Source organism: Fundulus heteroclitus, chromosome 1 (genome assembly GCF_011125445.2).
Source record: "Fundulus heteroclitus isolate FHET01 chromosome 1, MU-UCD_Fhet_4.1, whole genome shotgun sequence".
Taxonomy (NCBI): domain Eukaryota; kingdom Metazoa; phylum Chordata; class Actinopteri; order Cyprinodontiformes; family Fundulidae; genus Fundulus; species Fundulus heteroclitus.
Genome location: NC_046361.1, coordinates 41477826 through 41500772, shown reverse-complemented (window position 1 = coordinate 41500772; position 22947 = coordinate 41477826). Strand labels below are relative to the sequence as shown.

Genomic DNA, 22947 nt, shown 5'->3' with positions numbered 1-22947 from the left:
CCCACAACGCCTGGAACGCCGGCGGCTCTGAGTCGGCCAACCGGGCCGAGGCTCAGGTGTGGGTTTGGAGGAGCTCTCAGCGACTCGTAGGAGAGTTTTCTGCTCCGTTGCAGTCACCCCCCCCCCCACACACACACACACACACATACACACACAGAAACACTTTCCTCTGACTGAAGGCTAAAAACAGGAAACATTCAGCCGCATTGTGGCGCCTCCACAGAACCTCTGCTGTCGGCCATCTTTACACAGGTGGACTTAAAATGTGGCAGTGGGGCAGGAGCGTTGTGATTGGTTGTTTGGTGTTAATTTGATGTTCATAGATGTTGGGGAAACCTGATGAAACTATTGACTGAAGGCATGTTGGACCCAAGCTGCTCGGTACCGGCCTCTCATCAGAACCACTGGATCAGAGATGCATCAGGGTGTCATAGGCTGGACGATACAGACAGAAAGCAGATTAATAAAATAGAAATCCTATTGATCAATATGGATAGTTATCAAAAAATTCTACATTTATTTTTTTAGTGCAGCCCTGGCTGTTTTATGCTGTTGCTTAGTGACCATTTTTTAAATAAAGATCAGTGAATTCAAACTCAAATCTTTATTCAACCAACTTTTTGGTCTTAAAAAAACAAAAAAGAACTCTTTGAGGGGGGCGGAGCTTGGTTCCCAGGTCACGTTGTGATTGGCTGGGAGGATGTGATGATGTAATATCAACCTGCATGATAGGCTAGAATGCAAAAGCAAAGGAAACTGTTCTGTTGAACTTTTTACTGACCGTTTTTGTTCTACTTTATATATATATATATATATATATATATATATATATATATATATATATATATATATATATATATATATATATATATATATATATATATATATATATTGATACTGAATTATCCTCCAGCCCCAGGGCAGGGCCGGATTATCCATAAGGGCCAGTGGGCCAGTGCCCAGGGGCACCAACCATGGGGGGGCACCACATGACACATGCTTTAAAAATATGTTTTACATAAATTGTTATATTATTTACTTGAAATTGTTGAAAGACCATGATTTTTTTGATTTCAACATTTTAAAATGAGATATTTGAATATTGCTCACTGCTCATATGCCTACATGTAGTTGTGTAAGTTAGTAAATAGTAAATTACATTACAGAAATCCCCTTGATTATGTCTGATGATGGGGGGGGGGGGGCTTTGAGGTATAGTGCCCAGGGGCACCACATTGTCTTAATACGGGCCTGCCCAGGGTGTCGTGTTGTTGGCATAAATAGCCTTTATTGTCCCACAGTGAGGACATTGAGGTGCTGCAGCTTGTTGTTGGTTTACGTGGTTCTGATGCGGTTCTTCATGTTCCATGAAGCCCTGAGGTGACCACAGCGTGTAAACATCAGAACCAGCTTCAGTCTGACTCCCAATGAGCACATTTAGCACAAACACACAGAAAAGGTGCATAGAAAGGCTTTTCTTGTAAATATGAATAAACACATTTTAAGCAAAGAGGAAGACGCGCTGGAATGGATCTGGTTCCCCAGACCGTCCATCAGAGGAGGGCTGATTTTATCGGATAGCGCTCAGTGGCGCCGCCCTCCTGGCGTCGTGACACACCTGGATGCTCCGGAGCAGCAAACGGACCAAACTGCGTCTGATCCGCAGCGTTTCTCCACCTTTAACTCCTGCAGAAGCTTTAAGCTTTCAGGGCGGACTGGAAGGAGAAGTCAGACCCTACAGACCCGAAGACGGTTAAAACTCTGCAGAACCGGACTCTGCCGGCTGCTTAGGAACATCTGGCTGTCTGGCAGGAACAGCGAGGCTGAGGGGAGAACCGACGCTGTCACGGTTCCCCTGGTGTGACCCGGCAGCCCACAGATACTGCTGCTCCTCAGGAACCAGGGGTCAGCGCCGGTACCGGACCTCTGCAGAGTGTCTGAGATCAGAAACCGGACCAGAACCTCAGCTGCTCCCACTGGGTCTCCACCTGTGGAGAAACTGTTCCTCAGTCCAGCTCAGAGGAATAGAACCATTTACTGGTTCTGGTTCTGTGATGTTTTTATTGGGCTGAGAAGATCCAGTCAGAATGGAGAAGTTCTGACCCAAGTCGCTAAAAGCAGTGAAGCTGAATCCTTAATTGATTACGGTCAGCCTAATTGATTTCCTTGAAACATGATTCGTTGCTTTGGGGGATCTTTTAGCTTCATGCTGTCAGACGGGTTCTGTTAAGGTGGTTCCTGGGTTCTGTGGGCCTGGCAGTAAGCGGGTCGAGCTCGTGAGACTGAACACCTGTTGATTAGTGATTTAAGCAGCCAGGTGGGTTAGCTTTCTGCCCCTCATAAATGTTTATTTGACACCAGATTCTTCCTGTCTGCTCCGTTCTCTGCGTCTGATGCTAGCGTTGATGAAGCGAGGCTGTGAGGTGTCGGGCCTCGCTCCCAAAGCTGGAGCCAGGTTTGGACCCGCGGAGAAAAGGCCGGTTCATTTCTGCAGTCTCTGCTGCAGCAGCTTTATGCTGCGCTGACAGCCTGACAGAGGAAACTCTAAGCTCAGGAGTTTCTGCGTGATTAAGCCCCCTGCTGCGTCTGTAGCGCCCCCCGGAGGTTCCTGTCCGCTTTCATTTAAATTGCATTGATTTGCAAGCCAAGCCAGCTGAGAGGACTCTATCAGAAACAAATGTCCCACGGCCTGATAGAAATGTCATCAGCACACAAAGTCTGATTTAAGGCGGCGCTCTGGTCCTGACTTCCTGAGGAGAACGACGGACGCTTAAATGTGACTGAAGCCGACCCAGAACCGCCTCCACCATTCAATTCAATTCAATTTTATTTATATAGCGCCAAATCATGAAACATGTCATCTCAAGGCACTTTACAAAGTCAAGTTCAATCATATTATACAGATTGGGTCAGATTATACAGATTGGTCAAAAATGTCCTATATAAGGAAACCAGTTGATTGCATCAAAGTCCCGACAAGCAGCATTCACTCCTGGGGAACCGTAGAGCTACAGGAAGAGTCATCTGCATTGTACATGGCTTTGCTGCAATCCCTCATACTGAGCAAGCATGACGCGACAGTGGGAAGAAAAACCACCCATTAACGGGAAGGAAAAACCTCTAGCAGAACCGGGCTCAGTATGAACGGTCATCTGCCTCGACCGACTGGGGTTACAGAAGACAGAACAGAGACACAACAAGAGAAACAAAAAAGCACAGAAGCACACATTGATCTAGTAATCTGTTCTACATTAGATGGTAGTAGCGGGTGATCCGTCTTCTCTGGATGATGTCACAGTTAACAGAACGCCAGACCAGGTGTACCTACTATGAAGAGAAAGAGAGAGAGCAAAAAGTTAAAAGCTGAAATGACAACACATAATGCATAATTGAAGAACAGTAGAACTCTATATAGTGAGAAAATTAGATCCTGATGTCCTCCAGTAACCTAAGCCTATAGCAGTAAAACTATAAAGGTAGCTGAGAGTAACATGAGCCACTAGTTATAATTTTTGTCAAAAAGAAAAGTTTTAAGCCTAGTCTTAAAAGTAGACAGGGTGTCTGCCTCACGGACCAAAACTGGGAGTTGGTTCCACAGGAGAGGAGCCTGATAGCTAAAGGATCTGCCTCCCATTCTACTTTTAGAGACTCTAGGAACCACCAGCAGACCTGCGGTCTGAGAGCGAAGTGCTCTGTTAGGAACATACGGGGTAATCAGAGCTCTGATATATGATGGAGTTTGATTATTAAGGGCTTTATACGTTAGAAGAAGAATTTTAAATTCTATTCTTGATTTAACAGGAAGCCAATGAAGGGAAGCTAAAATTGGAGAAATATGATCCCTCTTGTTGATTTTCATCAGAACTCTTGCTGCAGCATTTTGGATCAGCTGAAGGCTTTGAACTGCATTTTGTGGACTTCCTGATAGTAAAGAATTACAATAGTCCAGCCTTGAAGTAACAAATGCATGGACTAGTTTTTCAGCATCACTCCTGGACAGAATGTTTCTAATTTTGGCGATATTCCGGAGGTGAAAAAAGGAAACTCTGAAAACCTGTTTAATATGGGATTTAAATGACATGTCTTGGTCAAAAATAACACCAAGATTTTTTACTTTATTACCAGAGGCCAAATTAATGCCACCCAGATTAAGTGATTGATTAAGAAGTTTATTTTTTGAGGACTCTGGCCCAAAAATTAAAACTTCGGACCATGAGCTGCATTTCTCCTCAGTGACGCCTCTGAACCGGTGAAAACCATCTGATAAGATGCATGGTGTTGGGTTTCAGAATAAAACTCCAGTGTTATGTTTTAAACCTTGTTTTGTGGATTGATGATGACCTGGATGGCAGGTGGAGCAGTTCTGGGATACCTGCACGTCCAGATCAGGAGGAATGGAGGGAAGCATTTAGCTCGTCTGTCTTTGCGGCTGCAGAGCGACGGGACTTCTAATCTCCTCGCCGGTGTGGAGTGGACCGCTCTGGAGCTCTGGCCTGCCGGGTCTAACAGGATCAGTCCGTTATCAAAGTCTGCCTGGAGGTCGGTGTCTGGTAGCGACGGCGCTGACGTTAACGAGTCATTTAATGAGTCAGCGTTCAGTTAAAAGGTAGAACCCGTGGTTCTGGTCTCATCTGGACTGTTCCTCTCTACCGTCACCCTGGGTCCAATCAGAGGCCAGCTTCAGCACCGCGTGGCAGTAATGATGCCAGAACCCGCTGATCTTCCTTTCAGACTCTTTTTGTTTGTCTGTTTCCTCTGAGGATGGCACCGGGTCAGAACCTCCTGGTCCAGTTGTCGTGTACGCAGGAAAAAGCCAGACTTCCTGTCTGGCCCGTTGACTTGGTGGGTTAGGGAGAGTTTCTACGCATCCATGAGTTGTTGAGGCTCAAAGAACACAGCGCCTACTAGTGGCGTGGCGGGGAATGACACCATCTTGACGTCTGTGGTGTTGTGTCCACAGAGATAAATAAAAGGTTGTCATGCTGGCGTGTTACCAGAACCAGAAACACCGTCTTCCTTTTCATGGAGCCTTGTTGAATCAACCTTCAGCTCCTGCTTCGTCAAGCAGGTCGACGGGTTTTTCTCAAAATCTTCAGCGATGGGAAAATTCATCTGATTTGAATCATCCTTAAATCCATGCAGTGATCTCAGCTACAGCTCAGCTGTTTATTTAAAATCCATAAAACCCATTAATCAACATGAGCTCATCCTGTAAACGGACCAGATTTAGCCTCAGGCTATTTTCTCTTTAAACCTTAGAATCACTCAGTAAAATAATAAGAAAACCAAGTTACACAGAACTAGATGACAATCTGTGATTATCAGACCACAGAGTTTACCAACCACTAGTTGTTTTATACATTTGGAAAATATTAGACGTAACGCTCCTTTAGTCCATCAGAGAAAACTGAATCCCTGAATCTTTGCTTGCAGCTCGTTCTGAGGGCCAAATAACGCTGATTTTAGTTTTCTTTCTCTTTATTTTACCAGTAAGTTTAAGTATTCAATCCTGTTTTCTGAGGAAAATAATGATGTTCAGGTAAAACTGCAAAAATGGATTAAATTCAGATGAATTATATTGTAACCCTTCCTGTTCCCTGACAAACTGATTAACTCAGCAATACTGTGACTCCTGGACTTAGACCTGCTGGGACTTTGGAGCTGCAGCAATAGTTTTGCTCATGAATATATTATTAATAAAGGTAATTATCCATGTACTGCAGGAATAGTTGATAATCCTTAAACCACAAATAAACGTCTAACTCATGATGTAAAAGTGCATCTATGTTTGCTTTAACATACATATACAGATAATTTACAGTACTTTAGTTTATGGTTAATTAAGTATGAATAAATAACGAGTATCTTGGGTACGGGGGCATATATTCTTTAGGAGTAAACTAATAATGAGTTAATTGATAGTTTATTAAGTTAATTAATAACTTAATAGTTTTATGCTAAATAGGGTGTAGTTATTTTAAAGTGCTGCCTTTTTTTTCTCGTGTCTGGATTTCTGTTCATATCTCAGGAAGTGATAATCTGGTTCCATCGCAGAGGTTCTGCTGAAGAGAACCGTAATTGTGTCGTTCTGATAGATAGAAAATGTGATGAAAACTAAAAGGTTCTGGAGGGAAGTCGTACATTTCTCCTCTGACTTTGGATGCTTAGCACACAAAGTCCAAATGGGTCAGGTTCTTTGTTTCTTCAGCCGTCTTTATTGTGGCAGAGGCTGCATCTGCACATGAAGCGGTGAATTATCGTCTTTATGGTGAAGGTACGTCCTGGTTCCTCCGCTGCCGGCGCTGCTCAGCCCGGATCAGGCGTCCTGTGGAAATAAGCGGTGATGAGCGGCGTGCGGGTCGGACCAGAACCACCGGACCTGAAACGGGTCCCGTCTCCGTGCGGCTCTGGTAAACACGGTGGAGGTTAGTCATCCATCAAAGCCGTGAGTCACTGCAGCACTTTCTCTGCAGCGTCTATAGGAGGACGCTGCGTTGGTATGAAGATGTGTACACAGAATAAATGTGCGTCCCAGAGGTCGCCTCCCAGCTGAGCCCCGCTGCTCTCCATCAGTCTATTTCTGTCTGTGAGTGGGCAGGATGGATGCTGCGCCCGCAGGGAGGCCCCGGAGCCCAGGAGCCTCCTGCTCTGTCTTCAGCCTGGTCTGTGTGCAGCTCCTAGTCAATTAATGGATGACTTTCCTGCTCAGAAATATATTGTTTAAAAAGCACAGGAAAGAAATGCAGATTTCCTCCCAGGCCGACCTAAAACCCGCCGCCTCTGTTAGAGAGCTGCTCTCTTTACAGAACCACCCAATGCAGCCGGTTCATTTCTGCTCTCTCTTTTCAGACTTTTATAAGGCAACTTGTACAATGTCTAAACTGCTGATGTTGTTATCAACTACCAAAGAGGTCCTGGAGGATGATGTGGATGTGAAAAATTGAGAATAAATTATTCTGGGCCTGAGTAAATGGGAAAAAAAAACAAGTTTTACCTAAAAAACCTGATGTTTACATACAAAACGTCCTACTTTTGCTGTAAAGGAGGAAATAAACACAATAAATTGTAACTACTACATCTTGGTTACATCTGTAGCCTGTTTGCTGTCCACACAACAAGCAGTTGAGAAGTTCTACATGTTTAGATTGAAAATGTCCAGAAAAAGATCTCTGTTGTTTTTGTGGCATTCTTGAAATGTAAAATGTTATTACATATTTGGTCGATACTTTTGTAGAGGCGTCTCAGATGAAGATCTGGACTATAAGTGTGTGTTGGTCTCAGTTATTCAGCTATAATCACGTTATTGTTGCTAAAGAAATCAAACCCTCTGGAAATGGGACTCACAGGTTTAAAGGGTTAAAAACAGAAACCCTTTTTTTTATTTGCTTCTTAAAGCATTTCATTTGGTTTATTTCTATAAATTTGCCACAAACGTCGTCTCAGTTTCCTGTTCAGGACAAACTGACGCGGTTTGGATCCAGAAGTGAGCGGTCAGTCCAGTCAAACAGATTCTGTTCCCATTCAGGCCCGGTTAGAAATCATACTTCTTCATAATATTTACTGAAGTAAAAGTAAAAGAACAGTGCAGAGTAAATGTAACTAGTTACCATCCACCTCTGGAAATGAGCTCCAGTTCTCCTTATGAAGCCGAAGTGAAGCAGCATGGGGCGACAGTGGACAGGAAAGACTCCCTTTAAACAGGAGCAGAACCAGAACCGGGCTCAGTGTCCGTCTGATGATCCGGACTCTGGGAAGACTGACAGTACAGATAAAAATGATGGAATCCAGCAAAATAAAAATGTTTAAGGATGAAATTGTGAAATAAAACGACATAAATAGATTTTATGGCCTCTAGTTAAAAACACCAGAAAACTGATTCAGTTCTCAGACTGAGGGGAGCCGGCTCCTCTAAGGAGGTCATGGTCCTCAGCTGGAGAACGGAGGCGGAGCAAGAGAAGCTCCACGTTCCTGCAACTATGACCCATTACTATGAGATCCAGACCAGAACCTACAGAACCAGGTTCTGGGTGGAAGCGGGTGGAACCGCTGTCCCCTGCAGGTCATCTGGACGCCTGCTGGTTAAACACACGTGGAGATGTGTTTGTCCAGAGGAAACTCCAGTTCTGACCTGCAGCGTTACCGCAGGCCTGTGGGACCGGTTTAGGTTCTGTTTGGGTTCTGTTTGGGTTCTGTTTGGGTTCTGTTTGGGTTCTGTTTGGGTTCTGTTTGAGGCGGCAGCAGCTGCTGGTGGAGGAAGCAGCCTGAGGGAGGCGCTCAGCGGGTCAGCAGGCTGCTGGTGGAGGTGGAGGACACAGAGACGAGGCTCAGAGTGGAACCGATGACCTCCGCCTGCCTCGGCCTCCGGCTGTTTGGGAGGAGAAGAAGATAAATAAATAAGGAAGACAAATGTCCCCGCTTCTGTGGAGGACAAACTAAATCTTCCCCGAGGCTCTCCTCCTCCTCCTCCTCCTCCTCCTCCTCCTCCTGCTGGAGCCTCAGAGACTCAGAGCAGCAGATAAATCCTGGGAAACACTGTTGGCTCTGCAGGAAGCGTGTTAACAGAGCAGCTTTAAATCCCTCCAAGTGTTTCCGTCTCCTGGTTCCATCCATAAAGTCCTCCCTAGATCCTCTGAATGTGGGGGGGCAGCAGTCCGTGTGGCACCGGCAGCCTTCAGGGGGCGCTGTAGAGGGTATAGCAGGTTTGTTTGGATGCTTTAAACTGATCTGAGCCTCTCTCTGTTTTCAGATCAGAGCTGGGACCAGCGCTGGGAGACCGTCCGGATCTGAGCAGGTAACACACCTGAACACCGACCCAAACTGGTTTACCTGAAGAACCGGGGGGGGGGGGGGGGGGGGGGGTTGCCTTCCAGTCTCAGAACCCGTTCAGTGGTGCCGAGAAACCAGCAGAACCTCGATCCGTTTAGAACCAGGACGTCCAGTTGGGTTCTGGTTTTAATCCGTTAACAGTTGTCGGTTCAAACCCAGCTGGGCCAGAACCGGGTACTTCTGGTCCCATTCTCCAACCTGTGAGTGGCGGCAGAAATGCTGCTGTGACCCTCTCCCACCTGTTGCTGCTCACTGCCAACCAGCTGGCTTAAAGGGGACGTGTCACGCTTGTCAGTTCTTCCTTTTCACGTTTAAATCCTTCAGTTGTGGCCGATATAAAGTGGAACAGCAACGCTTTAGTCTGCACTCCTCGTTCATTTACCCCCATGATCCCCCTGTCTGCCCCCGCTCTGAGGTGTGCCTGACAGCAACTCGATTTGGTGCCGTCTCTTTAAATCTTCACACCCCGCCCCCTCCCAGCTTTTAAAAACAATTTTACTTCCTGGTCTTTAATAGGCTGTGATCTTGTCGTCTATGGCATTTAAAATACTGCTGTGAACCTGGTTTCTACCTCCTGATGTGTGAATGTTTTAATGTGCAGCACTTTGGTCCCCATGTGTTTTTTAAAATGTGATCTAGAAATAAAGCTAGTTAATTGATTGGTTGATTGATTGGTTGATTGATTGGTTGATTGATTGATTGATTGGTCGATCAGTTGGTTGGTTAATTGATTGTTTGATTGATTGGTTGGTTAATTGGTTAATTTGTTGATTAATTGGATGATTGATTAATTGGTTGATTGATCAATCGGTTGGTTGCTTAATTGGTTGGTTGGTTGGTTGCTGGTTGATTGATTGATTGATTATTTGATTGATTGATTGAATAATTGATTGATTGATTGAATGAATGATTGATTGATTGATTGATTAGGACAGTAACGACTCTGGGTTCTTGAGTCTGCGGGGCCCGGAGGGGCCCTGCCATGGGAGCCATGTTGGTCTGTGGATTTGGTCAAAGCGGGCCGCTGCAGTTCTGTCTTGTTCTCAGCCTGTTGTGGTGAACTTGTCTGGTTCTGTCTGCAGCGCTGAGACGTTTGATTGCTTTAACTCAGTTCTGGGGTTCTGTTGGATCAGGAGAGGCTCTGCAGCCTCTGCTCAGCCTGCTGCTGTTCGCTCTGAGGGTCTGGTTTCTGAGGCGCCTCAGAGGCTCCAAATGGAAACCCTCCCCCCTCCTCCTCTTCCCCCCCCCCGTTCAGCATGGAGCCATTTATCTTCATGTTTCTGCTGCTGACTCAGACGTTGATGCTGATGTTGAATCTCGGCTCTCTCACACCATGCCGGAGAATCAGGTGGTGAAATATTACCTGGAGGTTCTGTTGCAGAGGTTCTGTTTCAAAGGTTCTGTTTCAGGGGTTCTGTTTCAGAGGTTCTGTTGCAGAGGTTCTGTTTCAGGCGTTCTGTTTCAGAGGTTCTGATATAAAAACTGATGGGCAGACAGTCTTACGGTCAGGAATCTAAACCTGCGTGTTCAGCTGTGGAGATTTAAAGCTGCGCTGCTTTTTAACAGAACCAAAGACGGACGGCTGGCATTCATGGAGCTCCAGCTTTCTAGGTTCTGTTTTAAAATCTGTTTTTAATGTTCCTGTGAAAAATGTTTTAAATCGTAGAGTTTATGGTTGTCAGGTGTGACGTCTGCAGAGACCTGGAGGAACTTCCTGCTGAGCAGATTTGCTGCAGAACTTCTTTAGCTTTATGTCTTTATTGCCTCTGATGAAAGTGAAAGCAGCTTCCTGGACCGGCGCTCCATGAGCCTTCCTGGTGAACCGGACCTATGTCTGAAGAACCAGAACCTTCAACGGGTCTCAGTCTTACTGGACTCTGGTTCCGGCGAAGTTCTGAGTTTCTGCTGAGCGTCTAAAAGAACGCTGACATCAGCGAGGGTCCAGTCTGGCGCTGGTCCATTATTTCTCTGTCTGGTGACCCAGACCCAGAATCAGAACAATCAGACCCGTTTGGTTCTGTGTTCGCCACAAATCCGCGTTGGTTTCCTTTCTGAGGCAGAACCTTCTGGGCTGCAGCTCGGTGAGTTTTATCAGAACCAGTTTGGGTCAGAACATCTAGAATATTTAGTCTTACAGCTAAATGTTGTAGAAAAGTCTCTATCAGCGACGATCCGTGTCGTTCGGATCTGACGGCGCCGATTAGCGTAATGTATGACAGCAGCAATTAGAGCGGTTCTATGAGGTTCTGTGAGGTTCTGTGAGGTTCTGTGAGGTTCTGTGAGGTTCTATGAGGTTCTGTGAGGTTCTGTGAGGTTCTGTGAGCCGGCCGGACACATCGCTCTCAGCGCCTGTCGCCTTCATCAGAGATGCTTTGTTCTGTGAACAGAGCTGAGACGGTCCTGGACCAGCGACCGGACCTGAGAAGTTCTGACAGGTCCAGGCTCGTCAGGAACAGAACCCGGTTCCGTCCTGCTGCCTAAAAGCCCGGCAGGACGTGGAGCTGCTGACTCTCTGCTCGGACCAGTCCAGCAGGCTTCAGACCCGTTTGCACGGCGGGGTTTCTGACGCGGCTCCAGGACCGGACCCGCGGGCCGGGAGCTCAGAACCGCCCGTCGGGCTCGGGCCTCCCTCGGTTCTGCTGACGTTCTCGGTTCCAGGCTCACCGCCTGCTGTCTGATGGTCCTGTTTTATTTTCACTTTCACTTTGCAGCTTCAGCTCTTCTGGTCCCAGCTTCCGGTTTGGGTTCTGAAATATTTCCTAAACCAGAACCAACGGGTCGCTCTGGATCTCAGGCTGTTTGGATCCAGACCGGTTCTGGTACCGCTGATCCAGTCCTCGCTGTTCCTCCGTCCTGTGGTCCAGATCTTTAAAGGGTCTCTTAAAGGGGTCCAGGTTCTGGTTCTGTGGGAGGTTCTTCTTTCCCGTAGACTTTGCCTCCTTCCCTCGTCAGTCTGGGTCCGGTTGGATCCGGTCGGTTCTGACCAGGACCAGCAGGAAGTGAAACGCTCGCTGTGGTCGGCGGGACTTTGTGGACACGGAAGGAGGAAGTGTGCAGGATTTGCATGAGAGGAAACGACGGTGCAGAACGGGCTCAGCGGTCGGTACCGGCCCACAGCTGGACCCGGACCACCTGGAGAACCGGACCGGGACCCGGGATGGGTCCGGTGCCGGGTTCTGGTGTTTCCTCACAACCAGTGGAAAGAAAAGTGTTCAGTCGCCAAACCCGAAGCGACAGAACCAGGTCCGTTTCCCATGAGCCCAGGCAAACAGAACCGGTCCGCCGGGTTTTGATGCAAATCAGCAGGACTGAAGGATGCTAATCAGAACCCAGAGGAGGTTTTCTTCCTGCACGGTTCCTCCGTTTCTCGGGGAAATCCCACAAATTTCCGTCCTGCAGCTGAAACACAAACTTCCTCTGACTTTAAACGACGTTTGGAGCGTTTCTGCCATTTTTTCTACAACGTGACGGTTTATTAAAGCTGAAACTGCTTCTTTAGAAATGCTTCAGTTTATCTGCAGCAGCGATTCAACAGCCTGAGAACCGTGAGCTCAGCTCTAGTCGCTCCTGGAGATGCTGCCCAGTTCTGCGTCCTGCAGCGTCAGCGTCTCCTCTGGGTTCTCCACCATGACACAGCATCAGGGCTTCAGTTCCTCTGGGTTCTGATGGAAGCTTTGGGCTGTGGGTTAGAACGGCCTAGTCAAAGTCCAGGGCGTAATAAAATGAATGATTTGCTGGATATGTCCCTCTGAAATGGAACATTGTCTCCCCCTGCTGGTAAACATGAGGACAGACGTGTTTCAGGTGGCCTAGTCAAAGTCCGGACCCATGACCGGTGATCTCCATCCGGTCTCACTGGGCCTGCAAAGAATACCTGCAAAGAAACTCGGTTCTACAAAGTTCTGACTCACTTTTCTTTCATAGAAAACAATCCAAACCTTTAATCCTTTAATTTTCATTTCTGGTCACAAAAAAACAAGAAAATCCAGTAAAGTTTTAAATCCTCTGTTCTCCTGAAGACGTTTCCTCACCTGTCCAGGTGTCTCTGTCGGTTCTGGAGGTTCTGATCAACCTGCAGGTGGAGCGCTGCTGTTTCTGAGCACATGGAGGTCCATCCTCCCAGAACCAGTCCAGGTCAGAACCAGTGAGCCACCATCTCTGTCCTGGTGGTTAGAAGCTGCTGCTTGGTGTGAGTGGAGGACTTGGTCTCCTGAACCCTGATGAGATGCTGATGTAATCTCTCTGGAACGTGATGGAGAACCGAGCTGTAAACTCTGATGGCTTTGCTACCAGCAGACCGCTGAGTCTGAGCAACAGTCCAGTTTCCTCGGGTCCAGTTTGCTGCTGCTGACCCGGAGAACCCAGAAGCTGCGTGTTTGTGGGAGGAGACGTCGTCAGAGTCGCTCTAAGTTGGTCGGGTTGATGTTTCAGCTTTCAGCCAAAGCTCTTTGTGTGACGGTGGTTTTATTTTGGCGCTGTTCATGCAGCAGCAGGTCTGACTAACCGGTCTCAGGAACCGTCACTGGGCCGCTGGTTCCGCTAAGAGAACCTGCCTGTGTGGAGCAGCCCGTCAGTTTTAGGAGGAACCGGGATTATTCAGGAAATCCTGGACATGATCCACGATAAGGAAGAAAATTTTAAGTTATTTTTAGCAGCTGAAGGAACTCTCATCAAGTTCTGGCTTCACTTTTCAGCAAAATCATTTTTTTATGACCAAGTTTAGGAATAATTCATGCGGGCGGCAATAAGATGCTCCACGCTCATGTTCTACTGGACCTTAAGGTGAAGCTCCAGCCATGAGGTCCAGATCCATAATTTACTCTGTAAGCTCCACCAGGGTTCAGATTAATGCTCACATTCACAGCATCAGGCACACTTAATTATCTATTTTTAATAATCTGATCTCTCTCCTCTGACTCTGAGAAATAAGAGGGGGAAAAAATAAGAAATGGCAAAAGAAATCTAAAAAAGTATAAAAATGATATTTAGAATATTTAGTAAAAACGTCAGCAGAAGATGAAAACCTGAGATTAATGGAAAGATTAAAAGTTTCTGAGTATTTGGATCCTAAAAGTCCCCCTCCATGTTTATTTAACCTACTTTTAATTCTAACCTGTAATTTCCATGTTTTTAAGCTTATTTTGTGAGGCGGATCTGCAGGAAAAGGCAGAAAGCTGAAGATTAGCACTCGTCTCTCTGCTATGGAGACCCTGAAAAGTTCTGGTGCATCGCTTCAAAGTCCAATAATGAGTGAAATGAGGTCCGCCTCTGTGGTTTTGTTTGTTTGTTTTATTAGGATCCCCATTAGCTTCAGCATCAGCTAAAAGCTATTCTTCCTGGGGTCTTTCAGTCTTCCACGTGACAATACAATGTATTACATCACATTACACACTATACATACAAGACATTTACACAAAAATTAATACATATTTACATTTAAAGCCTTTTATCATTAAACAGTAACATAAATAAATAAACATAATTAACATAAAATTTTGCTACTCCAGATAGATCTATATCAAAGAAATAGGTAACAAGAACCCTACACAATATCTCCTTAATAAAATTAACATTACTATCCAAATTTCTTTGAAGGTAATATTTCTTAAGTGCAGTTTTGAAACCATACAGAGTGTTTTGTTGTTTAATAGTATTTGGGAGTGAATTCCATTCACACATTGCCCTGTACCTACTGAACGTTGAATTAATTTGGTTTAAACTCTAGGTAAAATAAAACTACCTCCTACTGCATGTCTTGTTGGATAATAATGTGTATCAGTACTAAAGGATAGTTTTGTATATAAAATGAAAGGCGTTTTATTTGTTATAACATTATATAGAAATACCATTACTGAATACACCAATCTGTTTTTAACTTTTAACCATAAAAGACTGTCATGCATTTTGTCCACATTTGATCTAAACCCACATGAAAGGGCAACGCGTGCAGCTTTATTCTGAATTACTTGTAGTTTTTTTTATATTAATTGATGAAGTATTTGACTAAACCACTGAGCAATAATCAAGATGTGAAAAAAACAAAGCATCAAGTACTTGTGTAACAACCTGCAGTGTAAAGTATTTTGAACACCTTTTAATGACCGATAAACTATTACCCATTTTAGTTAAAAAGTTCTGAACATGTGTATGTGGTGCCGGTATGAACAGAACATTTCTGGAAGCCTCCATGAGGACCAGGCAACTGAAAGGGCAACGTTCTGGTTGCAGCAACTAGAAACCGTCAACCAGCTGATGAAGCAACGATGCAACCGAACCAGGATGTAGTTGATAATTTATCGACTTATGTCAGAAAACGACTTTCAGCCAGAAAGAAAAAAAAAAACAGCTGGAACATCTGGAGCAAGAAGGTCGTGGGTTTGAATCCCAGCCTCCCTGCAAGACGTCTGCATGTTGCAGGATTATTTAAATTAAAACCTAAAGGAGCCAGAAATGAAACGGGTCGGGTTGCAGCTGGAAGCCCGTCCAGCTGCAGAGGAGAGACGAGGAAGTGGTGGAGCGACACGGAGACAATGGAGAGAGAGAGAGGGAGAGAGAGAGAGAGAGAGAGAGAAAAAAAAAGGGGGAGGGGCCAGCGCAGAGGAGGCGGCGGCTTTAACCCAGGCTGTTTCCACGGGGATCATTACCACGACAACCACTAACAGCAGCTGGGAGGAGGAGGAGCAGCACGGGTTGTCAGTTCGGTGCCGGGGGCCCCACGAGCAAGGCATCCATGAGGACGAGTTAGCGGAGAGGGACGGGAGGAGACGATGAGGAGAAAAAGGAGAAGCTGTGAGAGATTTGAGCTGCGAGCGTCAGCAGGGAGGAAGCGAGGGAGCGAAAAGAGGAAGAGAAACGGAGAAGTGATCGATAGTGAGGAGGACGGTTCTGCAGAGTTCGCCTCTCCCTGCCGGGTCCAGGTCTCCCTGCTCCAGATCCAGTAAGTCCGCTCGGTTCCCCCGGGTTCCTCACATTAGTTGGGTTTGGTTCTGACCCAGACAGACGAGACGAGGAGCCGGACGGTTCTGATCCAGACTGAATCTGTTTCTGCTCTTCTTCTTCTGCTTCACTTCCTCTTTCTGTCTTCTAAAGAAAACAGTAAAAGAAGGAAAACGCTCTCCGTAAAAATCCTGCCAGCTGAACAGAAAGTCAGAAAATGCTGAGAAGTTCTAGTTTGGGTCGGAACGGTGCCTTCATGGGACTTCAGGAGAATCGGGTTCTGCTGCCCGGTTTGGCTCAGGCTCTTTTTATTCATGTTCAGTTCATCTAATTAGCAAATGTCTGACGGGATTTCAACTCGCAGCCCCGCCTGAGCGTCTGAACGAGCCTCAGCTTCGGCTCCCTGACGTTTAAACGTGTTTCAGCTGCTCTGATTAACGTCAGCCATCCTGGGAGAACAAAGCTCAGTCCGTTCCTTCAGGACGTTCTCCGTTGTTCTCCGTCGTTCCACAGAGAGCAAACAGAGCGTTTACGCCTACAGATGAGATCCTGAGCCGCGTCGGTCCGTCTGATGGAAGTTTCTATCGGTTCTGTGACGCTCTGACCGGCTCCAGGGACCAGAACGCCTTTTTACCGCCATGCCGATCAATCCCAGCAACGCGTAGCGACGATATTCCTGCTCCCTTCTGGACCAAAGTCACGCAGGTTTCATCCCAGACGTCTCTGGAGACGTTTGCAGGCTTCCTGAGATCAGTTTGAGGAGGCAACAGATTCAGCTGGGCTCCTCAGACCTCCTCCTGACGGCTCTCTGCTGAGGCGGACATCTTTGACACGTCTCCATCTTCACCAGATGTTGACACCGCCTGAGCTGAGCTTAGTCCAGCTGTCTGAACGTCTCAGCCTCCTCCTTAACCCACTGAGACCTTCCTGATCCAGAACCCCGCAGGCGCCGGGCCGGTCCCGTCATTCCAAAAAGTCAAAAGTGAAGGACTGGTTCTCCAAAATGTGTTTGAGGGCCAAAACTAAAACCATCAAAGTTCTGAATCCAGAATCCAGACGGTGCTGCCAGACCTCGGGGCTTTGGCCTGAGGCTGGAGGTTTGCTCTGCAGGTGGAGAGGTGGGAACATGTGGAGGTGGAGGAGGTCGGCTGATGGGTGGATGCACACCTGTCCAGGTTGAAGTGGGAACACCAGGGCTGCTCTGGTGTTCCAGCTGTTATTACACATCTGGACATGTTGTCCTGGGTGCAGAGAGCTGCCGACTGCTTCCACACATCCGTAATCTGACCAGACGGCATCGACGGTGAAATGTTTCTGCGTTTGGAGATATTTCTGCTGCCAGACGCTCAGCAGCCGTCTGCCTTCATCTGGAGGAGGAGAAAACGTTTCGTTTGTGAAGCTCCATGTTTTATTTAAGGCTCAGATTCATCACCAATCACCTCTCATTGTTCAGCCTGCCGTCATTTTCTCACACCCGATTCTTTCTGACATGTTATAATCTGCCATCTGCAAAGAAAACATCTCATATTTTCACTGAATTTAGATCCTTTTTCAACAAAATCCTCATTTTACTGCATATTCTCTCTTTTCCATGAAGTTTTCTTCCATCCATTTTAAATAACAGCTGGTTTTCAGACATGAGAACCTCAGAGGCGTAATAATGCAGTCACAAAACGAGAACCGTTCCCATCAGCCTCCTCTTAAATCTCTGAAACGCCACAGAATGCTGTTAAACACAAGGCCCGTGGGCCAAATGTGGCACGTTGCCTCCGTTTAAGTGGCCCATGAGGAAAGTCTCTACGTTCTTCTGTATAATTAACCACGAACATCTCACCATTCTTTAGCTGCAGTGACACATCAGCATGGCGGTGTCTCAACAGAACGTTTAAAGTCAATTGCATCAGTTCAGTGGATGTCTGCGCTTTAAACACCAAACACAGCTTAGCTAGCTAGGTGCGCTGACCTTTGAGCTACAGAGGGTAGCTGCCGTGTTTATATTTCTGATATTCTACGCCGGTCAGGTCTTTATGTTTTTGTTGTGTGTCAGATTTCTTCGGGTCGGAAACCAAAACCTTCTGTAAGAGTTAAATGAGCTGGTGGCCGAGGTTCTGTTAGCTTCTTCCTCTGTGGACTCTATAGATCTGGTGGTGGAGACGTTTCTCTGCCCGGCTCGAGTCGTTTGCTTTGAAACTGAAACCTGGTTTCAGAAGATTGTTCGCTAACCTGCAGCTGATTGACGGTTAAATAATCCCCTGTCTGCTGAGTTAGCCGTCACAGCTCCCGTCCGCTTTAACGCTCCCGCTGAGGCTAGAGGTCATGATCGGTCCCTCCGTTCTGCCAGCGGCTCCAACTCCACGCTAAAGACGATCAGGGTCCCGTCCATCTTGAAGAAACCAGGAGATCTCCTACCCTGTGCCTCTGTTCACCTGCCACCAGAGGTCCGCCTTCTAACTAGCTTATTGCTAGCTTATCGTTAGCTTTGACGTTAGCTTATCGTTAGCTTTGACGTTAGCTTATCGTTAGCTTTGACGTTAGCTTATCGTTAGCTTATCGTTAGCTTTGACGTTAGCAGCGCTCACATGTCCTCATAAAACCGTCTGCCAGAGACAGAAAGGCTGAGACTAAGTTCACTTTATTCAGACCAGTCATGGACGTCGCGCAGGCGTTCTGGGTTTTTGGTAAAGCCCGGATGAGAGCGAGCGAGTGTGGCCCGTCCCTGCGGCGCTGATCCAGCTCTGTGCCGAGGAGCAGAAACCTGCAGGTTTCCTCAGCAGCTTTAATAAAGGAGCAAACATCGCCCCGCAGCATCTGAATGAGCCGCTGAGGAAAGGCAAACAGCCCCGGCTGTGTACACACCGGCTGCCATGGAAACGCCCGCCGTGTTAATGTCACAGAGCGGGACGCTGGGTGGCCTTTCACCTCTTTGTTCCCCAGCGGGTGGAGCCAGATGAATATGAATGAACGAACGTCCGGGGCCACATCGGCCTCCGTCTTTTTATCGACTTCGTTCTGAGCGCGCTTGGCAGCCGGACGCAGGCGGCGGCGGCGGAGAGCCCCGCCCCCTGGTCATGAATATTGATGAGCTGACGGATGAGATGGAGAGGGGAGAGGCGGAGGAGGGCGCCGGGGGATGACAGACGGCAGTATTTATGATGGCCGGGCCTCTGGGAGCACGGCCGCTGCTCACAGGGCCGTGACGGCACGAGTGGCGCATAAAATCCCATTAATGCAGATTTTATATAACACACGGCCGTATGTATGCAGATGGAGAATACTCAGCAGGAAGGTTCCTGTTTCAACCATAAAGCTTCTTTACGGACATAAATCCCTATTTTCTGCCCATAAATAGATGCAGATGAAATGATCAGTGAGGCTGAAACGGAGGGAAGAAATGCATCGATGCACTTCTGTAGTTTGAGGTTTTATCCCCGATCCGAGAGTGCAGACGTCTGTTTTCTGTTTGCCTCGGATGTGAAGAAGACAAACGAGCTGGCTGTGGATACTTAGAGGTGTGGAATTAATGGAAGGAGTGTTTTCCATCAGTGTGAAGAAGGTCAGATGGAGATTAAATGGCAACCAGCCGGTAACTAGATCAGCTTCTGCTCTACGATGATTGACGGCCGCTCCGTACAGAAAGCAGGCGGCTCTGAGGTTTACACGACGACAGGAAGACACCAGCAGTCTGGACCAACGTCCGTTCAACCGAGACCAGAGAAGTTCTGACCAGACATTTCCGGACCACAGATGTTTGGACCAGAGATGTTCTGACCAGAGATGTTCTGACCAGAGATGTTCTGACCAGAGATTTCCGGACCAGAGATGTTCGGACCAGAGATGTTCTGACCAGAGATTTCCGGACCAGAGATTTCCGGACCAGAGATGTTCGGACCAGAGATGTTCGGACCAGAGATGTTCGGACCAGAGATGTTCTGACCAGAGAAGTTCTGACCAGAGATTTCCTGACCAGAGAAGTTCTGGTCAGAGATTTCCAGACCAGAGATTTCCGGACCAGAGAAGTTCTGACCAGAGAAGTTCTGACCAGAGAAGTTCGGACCAGAGAAGTTCTGACCAGAGATGTTCTGGTCAGAGATTTCCAGACCAGAGAGTTCCGGACCATAGATGTTCTGACCAGAGACGTTCTGACCAGAGACGTTCTGACCAGAGAAGTTCTGACCAGAGAAGTTCTGACCAGAGGTGTCCGGACCAGAGGTTTCCGGACCAGAGATGTCCGGACCAGAGATGTTCTGACCAGATATTTCCTGACCAGAGATGTCCGGACCAGAGAAGTTCTGACCAGAGAAGTTCTGACCAGAGATGTTCGGACACCATGCGCAGCACCGAGCTCCAGGGAACCCAGCGCCTCCTGCTGGTTGTGAAGCACGGTGGTGGAGGGGTGATGATCTGGGCTTTGGGGGCTACAGAACCTGGACACCCTGCAGGTATCCATTCCTCTGTAGACCAAACTCTTCTGGGGTCAAATGCGAGTCCATTTGTCCATCAGCAGAACCACAAACCCAAACGCAGCAGCAGGTCACCAGCAGAAAAACCCAACAATCAAGATGCTGAAATGGCCTAGTCAAAGTCCGGATCTCAGAAAGCCTCTGCTGGGCTCCTGGAGTGTTTGGGTTGGTTCTGAAGCTGTGAGCGGAGCGCGGAGCGGCCCGTTTCCCTGCGCCTGACCGCGGCGGCTCGCTCTGGATGTCTGCTGACGTTCTGCAGACTCTGAGGTGGAGGTGTAATATTTCAGCGCTGACAGAACACAGACGTGAATCTGAAATAACGAAGCTACCGGGAATAAAGAGCCGCGGCGGGATTTTTCCTGCTGGGCTCTCTGGACGTGGAGTGAGAGGAAGACGGAGAAGATCCAGGAGAGCAGCTCTTCCTGTCAGCCGCAGAGAAGACGGTCAATTAAGAGCTGTTAGCGTCACATGTAGTCCTGTCGTTAGCATAAACGCTGCTCAGTCTATTAACCGTTTCATGACCCCGCCGGCCGGGTTTTACTGCTGCTGACGCACAGAAGTCCCGCTAATATGAGTCATCGATCAAACTTATTGGACCTTTAACGTGTTTTCCTGTAAAAGTGGATGAGAGCCGAGCCGCTGGGAGCGCAACATCTGATATTCCCCCTCAGATTTCCTCTCATGGCTCAGAGGGCGGCTTTACAATAAATAAGCCCCCGTTTTCTGGTTCTGCTGGCGGTTCTGGCGGGTCGGGCTGCAGTGCAGATGATTGAGGAGGAGGAGGAGGAGGAGGAAGAGGAGGAGTCTCTGGAGCTCCAGAGTTCATCTGAAAGTCAAACGTTACATTTATTGCAATAATCCAAAAGTGAAATGGGACGGCATTATTTCTAGATTATTTCATCTCAGGATGTAATTCAGTGTTTATTTCTTTGGTTAACGAGAACCTGGAGCATCAGAACTTTAATCGCCACGTTGCTTCATACAAGGAATTTGGCTTTGGTTCCACTTTGTTCTCAGCATTTTAAGGACAAATGTTACATAAAACGTCAGTAGAAATATTTTTATTGTAAATATGAATGTATACGTTGTCAGTGAGAGGAAGACATGGCTGGGTTGAGGCCTGGTACCGATCTGGCTCCTCTGAGTGTTCACCAGAGAGACAGCCAGCGGGGAGAAACTGCCCCTGCGGCGCCACCTGGAGGTAAAAGTCTAAACCGCATGTGTCCAGGATGTGTGGGGTGTGCAGAGACGTTAGCTGCCCTGCCCTGATAAGAGGATCTGTTAATGGAATCAGATCTTTGCACCTAAAGTAGGAACAACTCGTCTCCATCGTCTTATTTCAAGTGCAGTATATCAAATTATGGTATATTAGGGCTCAAAGTACTCATTCCATTGGTAAGTTAACTTATTTACCTCCCCGGATGAAGTCCAGGTGGTTCTGACCGCCGACCCGCCTGCTGTCTGTGTTCTCCTGGGTCAGACCGATCAGGATTTCTGGACGCTCCATGGACGGGTCCAATGAGGAGCCGTTGGTGTCCAGAGAACAATGGAGGGGAGGAAGAACCACTGGAGTAGGTCAGCCTGTGGTTCTGCTCTTGGTTCTGGTCATCTGGCTAAATAAAAATGTGGTTCTGCTGAGACAGGGACCATAAATACCCACCGGTCTGAGGAACCTTCTCCCCGGACCTGAAGCAGGTTGGGTTCTGTGCCTCTCCGCTCTTCCTCCAGACTCTGGCGCTCAAATAAAAGGAAATAAAAACGTAAAAATCCATCTGAGAAGACGACTTTGGACCAGTGAGCAGCGGTCCAGCCGTATCGTCCAGGTCCAGCTGGTGTTCTGGTCCGGTCTGAATGGGCTCACTGCAGCCGTCCACACCTTAGACTTAGAGACTTAGACTTAGACAACTTTATTTGTCAAAGTGTGGACAGAATGAAATTTCGTTTCGTACAGCTTTTGTAAATCGCAGTAGAAGTTAAATTACAGTTTTAGGTGCGGCAGAGATTTAGAAGTAAACAGTAGATTTTAAATATACAGTATACAAACAGTTGAAATGTAACAAAAAAGAGACATTATTTATGTACAGATTGGATTGTGCATTAATGCATTTGTTTGTGCAATTTTAAGACTAGGAGTCCAATAGCATTTTAAAACCTTTTAAATCGCTTAAGGTTCTCATTCAATGAAGACTGATAAACTCTTGTACTCTGTGCCTCCCAGTGGGTTAAATCTGTATGATTTTTACATTCTGAATAAAATGACTGGCCTCCTTCATCCTCTGCAGTAACACTCTGATGTTTTCCTGTGATGCCGTCGTTGTAAACACCTTTTTACCCAGAGACTCTCCTCACAGGCGCGCCTCATTGTTCTCTGGCTGCTCTGGCTTTCCTCTCGCCGTCTCTGACAGATTCTACCTCAGCAGCAGCAGCAGCAGCGGCTCGGCTCTGTTTTCGCCCGTGAACTCGACGCATTAAGCGCCCTGAGAGCCTCGGTGCAGAACGAGAGGTCGGCTGAACCCGGCCGCTCTTCCTGGAAATGTGTGGAAATAATCCTGCAGGTCGGGTCTGGGGTCAGTCTGCTCTCAGGTTGCTTTTTGGGTCAGTTTCATAATGTCTGCATGATATAACGTCAGTGCAGTAGATTAGTGAGCGGGTCAGGAGCAGACAGCTGCTCTGGTTCTGATGTGGAGCTTCACCTGGAGGTTGTTGTCTCTGCTGGAGGACTTTA

General features: G+C 47.3%; 1 protein-coding gene across 6 annotated transcripts in view; it reads left to right on the top strand.

The window, feature by feature from the left end:
• The window catches only part of LOC105917264 (extracellular sulfatase Sulf-2), a 65189-nt gene that overhangs the window by 15754 nt on the left and 26488 nt on the right, over positions 1 to 22947 (top strand). For 4 of the 6 annotated variants that reach the window (XM_036143240.1, XM_036143232.1, XM_012852014.3 and 1 more), the window contains exon 2: positions 8747 to 8791. The gene's annotated coding sequence lies outside the window, so the exon portion shown is untranslated. Of the gene's footprint in view, positions 1 to 8746; positions 8792 to 15465; positions 15764 to 22625; positions 22760 to 22947 lie in introns of those variants that run through there. The other 2 variants (XM_021310303.2, XM_021310304.2) reach the window with 2 other exon arrangements.